Raw genomic sequence first — 6,348 nt, 5'->3', positions numbered from 1 at the left:
AAGTACTGTTATATAAGTCATGGGAATCTGAGGTTATGTCTAGTATCCTCATAATTTACAACTGGGGGGTACATTATTTTTTAAAAACACAGTTTGAGTGAGTTGAGACACACATCGCATCGCTGTGCAATACTGTTTGTGTGTAAACATTGGCAACATGCAACCAATAGGGCTTTGCTTGATGTCACAGTGGTTTTTGATTTAAACATTTCTTTTCATATATTAAAAAGCTAGGTTGATTCTGACCTGTGAGGAGTTTGTAAGTTGTCCCTGAATTTGTGGTACTTCTTTCCTCTGGTTGTTCTGGTTTAATCTCACTGCCCAAAGATGTATGTGTAAGTGAGAGTGACATTAGATTGGAAGCTCCATTGTGGCAGAGACTCCAGTTATTGGTTAAGCATTCTTCCTAAAGTCATGTGATTACGTGACGTCACCAATGGGTAGATAAAGCATGCAGCAATATAATGTTTCTACATTGTTGTTATAATATTTCCATACAAATGACTTTTAGACAAGATAAGAGCATTGAACACTTCATCAGGTGTTCTGATACAAACAACCACAGTCATCTATTTTACAGGCAATGCCAATAAAAGACGTTCTGTGGTTAGTGCAGAAATATTGAGACATTGTTTTTGACACATTTTCTGCTTCCTTTTACTACTCTGTTTCCTTCTACTACCTACCTACAAGAGTTGTTGTGCCAGATATAAAGTGCTGTGCCAGATATAAAGGGCAATAAAGGTGGTTTTATTACAAGTTGGGAATGCTGCAAATTACTATTAGATTTCGTCTAACAGGATGTGAAGGTGAACACATCACTTGGCATGCACCTCTCAAAAGTAAGCTCCTATCACTTAAGTGCTGGATGATTGTTTGTATGTTTTGATGTTTGCATTATCTCTTCCAGTGGTCTAACTAGGTATTACTGGGCCCCACAACAAACTATTTTTCAGGCCCCCTAAATGTTTAGCGTTTGACCTATTTTTTACCAATATTTATTGAAATTGTATTTGAATTAGGGCCTCGTTTGGCTCCTATACCTCCTGGGCCCCCCTGCAGCCGCATGGTCTGCTTCTTGAGTAGTTACATTCTCTTCAGTGGGGCACAGGTAGACTGGTTGGATATTGCTTTGATCCACTCATTCATTGATTGGGCTGAAAAGTGTCTCAATAGAAACAGAGATCATGTGCTTCAATTCCAGGTCATCATGTCCCCCTACACTTATCAACAGCAGACCACAGTTTAATATGCAGACAAATGAACTTTTAGAAGATTGTGGGACAGTGAGTCTTACACTGGCCACAGACGCAAATATCCGATCGTATCCCAAATCAACATCCGATCGGACTTCCCCATGCCACTAACCATTCCGATCAAATAAAGTACAAAAGAACAGATCAGTCGATGTTTTGCCCCTGACAGCAATCGTACGAAAGTTATGTCCGACCAAAGCTACTAACAGTCTCCCTCTGAAAATCATAAGATCGGCAATACATGCAGAGATATTATCAGCAGCCGACAGAAATCTTTTAACCTGTCCGATCGACCAATCTCCGCCGGACGAAAAATGTCGGGACTCTCCACACACGATGTGATTCGTACGATCAGATCTTTGCATCTATGGCCAGCTTAAGCCTCTTAAGGGTGTCAGTATATATAGCAATTGTCAGGCAATACGACTTGAAATTGGCCAAGTTGTTCAGGATAATTTTGAAAGTTTTATCTCCATAATAGCTGGAGTGACACCGGTTATCACATAAGATACTAATATTCATAATTCTACAATCACTGCTTAAGATAAGACTTAGACTAATGCCATACAGGTCCTAAATCTCAGCCTGCATTTTTCAACAGGTGGAGTTTCAACCCCGTGTGGCATTAGTCTTAAGATAAATGAATTGCTTTTGCAAGATTTGTACATGCGGTGAATAAATAAAAATTGCTAAAAATGTTAAGCAGCCCCCCTTCGGCTTCCACAACTACAGGTGATGAGAGACAACTGTGAGTGAACAATAAAATAATTATAATCATTGCTGGGCAAACACTATGCATTATATGTATTCTAGGTATATATATATATATAGGTATTCTATTACATACCTATCTGCCGATGCATAAGGCTTTACCATAAATCACCCCTGAAAGACACTACTCACAATCCAGCTCAAATAGGGTTGCCACCTTTCTCGAAAAAAATACTGGCCTTTCTATATAATTATCTTTTTTCCCTAGTAATAACATTGGGATCAGCCATCATTTTTACCCGCAGGCCGGTAAAATACCGGGCAGGTGACAACCCTAAGATCAAATGGCCCTGTATATCTTTTATGTTAAATATGCGTTAATAATAACAAAATGTTAAACCAGCTGAAGTTCTCAAAGTGAGTTGCACCTTGTAGACTCCTCAACTGTGAATTAAACATCAAAAATAGACCATCAGCTCTCTATCTCCAATTCACTTTGACCAGCATGGCGAATCCCAAAACCCACTCCCCTTTTACTCTATTTTCATTCTCCTGTCATTACAATGCAGCTCAGGGGAGTAACCGGATTCTTTATTTATTTTTTTAAATATAATAACATTAGTATATAAATATATTTACACAGTTCGTTGCCTGTTTATACGTTTATGTAAAATGATACCATTTCTAGATTGCCTAAAATGAAACAGATGTTTGAAGTGATACATATTGTCAAGGCCCATGCCACATTCATAACGCAGAGCAGTATTTATTTATCTTTATAACATTGACCATGTTGTCTTACTCACTTGACACCTGGAAATGTTTTAGTCTGTATTTATATGTACTAGAGATTCCCCTAAAGGGATAATAAAAGCAGAATGAGGAAATGTGCTGTTTGGTACAAGGCTGGTGTTCATGGTTAAAAATTCCTCTAAGATAAACATAATGCAAATCTTTAACTTACTTAAAACACTGGACGGCTCTGGAGTGGAAAGGCTCTTTGTAGTGTGTTATTTACATGGTCCTTTAGCATAACCCAGAATCATGGAAATGTCACATGCTGTTGTGATAATAGGAAAGTAGATTAGGAGTAAACCTATTAGTACACAGAAAGAGTTGGCTTTATACACAGCAAATAATGGTGATAACAGAGGAGCCCTATTTTGTTGCTCTGTTTTATATCTGTGGTGCTTTGCTTCATGTGTGTAGTCATTAATATAGGTTGTGAAACCAAAAAAGCAGACAGCAGGCTTTTAAGTCAGCAAGGGCATTACAAATTATATCCCATTTTTTTAATGGAGGGGTATTACTGTTCATGTGAAATACATTTCAGTTAGCCTTTATGTTTTTAGTGTTATTTTTTTTTCTCAACTTGAATTAATAAGCTTGATTTCAAGCAAGCAACAAGCACTTCATTTCAATATACCAAACATTTAGGCCTGTAATTGATGATAAAGTCACTGCTTTGCTACAGACTAGCAAAATGGAAATAGCTAAAGGCATTACATTTATCATAAATAAGAGTCATTTGTTGAAATATCATCCTGGTGGGTAATTTAAAATCTTAAGAGATCCGTGTCACATGACACCATTCACAAGAGCTTGTTGTAAGAATAACAATACATTGTAGGTTTCATTTGAAGCAATACATCACCATCTGGCCTGGTGTCAGCAGAAAAAAGTGGGTGTGGCCTAGTATTCTGGTTACTCAAGAAAGGCAAATAAAGCATGAAGTTTTCAATTGTGTTCAAGAGCAGAATTATATTATAGTAACAAAGTCAAACAAAGAATACTCTAGGGCCCATGAAGACTGATCAAAGCTAATTGATGATTGGTTGCTACTGAGAACTGCACACGTGCAGTTTAGTACCCTATATAAACAAATAACCTCTGGATTCAGCCGCATAGTGACAGAATTGGGAAATGTTAACCATGGCTTTAAACCCCCAAACACCTTGTGACACTAAGCAAAGATTCTCCATCCTTAAGACATGGAGTGAAGATTCTCCACATGCTTATTGGTAAGTGTTTCCCCTTCTTCAGGACTACAATTGATTGCTTTTGACCTAATGGTACATTGCCCTTACATAGAAAGATAGCGCATGCCAACTGGGCAGCTTATTAGTTGACAGCTTGATTGACCATGTATGGGCCTTCAGTTATGTTTGGTCTGTAAATAGCTCACTGGGGCTCAGTCACATTTTAGGGTGGGTAGAAAATCCTGTTGGGAGAAGACTGCATCAAGCTGCAGATATGGTCCATGGATAAGACGACTGCATGGGCCACCAGAGTGATCCATCATTAGCTTGAGAAATGACAAGATGAATTCGATAAGCAAAACCACTTCCATGACCAAACGGTGCAAAGATCTGCTTGACTGGAGGCAAAACCAATCAAGCAGATCTAGCTGAAAGAGGCAAGCTTTGGTCACGCATGATTAGATCAGACCTGATTTCAAGTATCTGAGATCTGTCTAAAGCTGAACCTTTGGCTTCAGATCTGGCAGATCAGAGCAGATCAGATCAGGGCAGAATCTGGCCTACTTTCAGTATACAATATCTAATCTGTAGAGGCAAGGGTCACCTTAACAAATGGAAACAAAGTCTGAAGTGTGATCAAACTTTAAAAATGTTTATCATCAAACCAGCTTAGTCATGTGAAACATAAAAGTAAGGTGACAAGTCGCGGTTCTGGGTTTGAGGAATGGGTTAAACTCACTGGAGTCATTTATAAAGTTCGTACAGCGCATATTTATTCGCAAATGGTTGTATCGCCCATGTTTTTTCCGGTTCTTTCCGTTTTTTGTGAATTCACATTGAGAATACATTTTGGCAAATGGCTTGCAAATGAGATGGGTGTTTGTGCGATTTCGGCCACTGTGCGAGTTTGTTGTGTTTAAAAAAAGCGTTGACGGTAACTTAAATTCACAATTTGCGAAAGTGTTTTTGCGCATATTTTCTCTGACACCAAAAATTGTGCGATTTTTGACATATTTAAAAAGCTCTTATAGACATTCGCATTGTGAAAAAAAAATTGCAATTCTGTTTGCACACAGCATTATAAATATAACCATGCGCAGAGCAAATATATTCACTTTGCGAACCAATCTGCCCCGCACAAAGTTTATAAACGAGCCCCACTGCGTCTCATTTACTTCCAGCGGACAAATTTGCCCTGGCGCAATAACCCATGGCAAGGAAACAGATTTTTTTGCTTTCATTATTCTTCCTGCAGCTGGCTGAGTCTAACTAATGACCGGTTGCTATGGGTTACTGCCCAGGTGCAAATGTGCCAAGTGTTAGTAAATAGCCCCCAGTGGAACTATAGGCCACTGAAAAACAGAATGCTAAATACAGTAAGCAATAAAGAAAGGTTCCCGGACACAAAATGAGGCAACAGTGCTAGGCTAGCACAGCAGCATTACAGCCGAATAACTAGAGATGTCCAGAGCAGGTAATATATACACACTGAGCCCAATACTTTATGTGCTTGCCACCCATATGGCCGCATCCCAAGACTAGTACATATTTAATTGCTTTCGTGAGGCACGAAGAACATTACGAAACCAGCTCGCAGCCATCTCCCATCCCATCTAAATGGAAGCACGTAGCATGCCTTACCACAGAAATCCTCCCATAGATTTTAGCATTATAAACACACACACGCTGCATGACGCTCCATAACCCACGTTACTTTGATTGACAGCCGAACAGCTCCTTCTCATCCTGCCGCCCCGCCCACTTTTGCTGCCATTCACTCCCTCCTTCCATTAACCTGATTGGTCCAACGCAACTCCCTGAAGTCCGGGTGGAAGGTTTCCGCAGGAACGACAAGGGGAAAGTTTCTATTGGTTCGGACGCTAAAGCAACGTCAGGACACCACGTTGGACCGCGCAGAGGCGATTGGCTTCGGCGCGGAGAGCCTTCTCCATGTGTGGGAGGGGCAGAGCCCGGGTTAGTTGGAGGAGTGTGAAACCGCGTGTTAATGTAACCAGTTGTGGAGAGGCGAGGCCGGCCTGAGACATTGTGTCCCGTGAGCTGACATCGAACGGCCCTAGCAAGTTTCCGCTCGGCCTTCAGGATATAGCCCGCTACTGCACTTTTCTCCATCCCGGGCACTTTCCGTCAGGGGTTTGTAGTGCGGATCACTTTGGGGATAATTTGTGGCTTGTCACTGGAGGAACTAACAAGCGCACGGAACTAACAAGCGCACGGAACTAAGAGGCTGTTATTGCGCGGGGCTGTACTAAGGATTTCCCCCATCTGGATATTTATTGGTTTCCGTCGGTGGCCACATCCTGCCCCCAACCAGCACTGAGAGCCGAGGCTTTTGTTCCCATCACCTTCGTGCCGTGATGCCCTCGGGTTGCTGCTGCTGAGCC

Source organism: Xenopus laevis, chromosome 1L (assembly GCF_017654675.1).
Source record: "Xenopus laevis strain J_2021 chromosome 1L, Xenopus_laevis_v10.1, whole genome shotgun sequence".
In the NCBI taxonomy this organism is placed as follows: Eukaryota; Metazoa; Chordata; class Amphibia; order Anura; family Pipidae; genus Xenopus; species Xenopus laevis.
Note: the sequence above shows the minus strand (reverse complement) of the source record.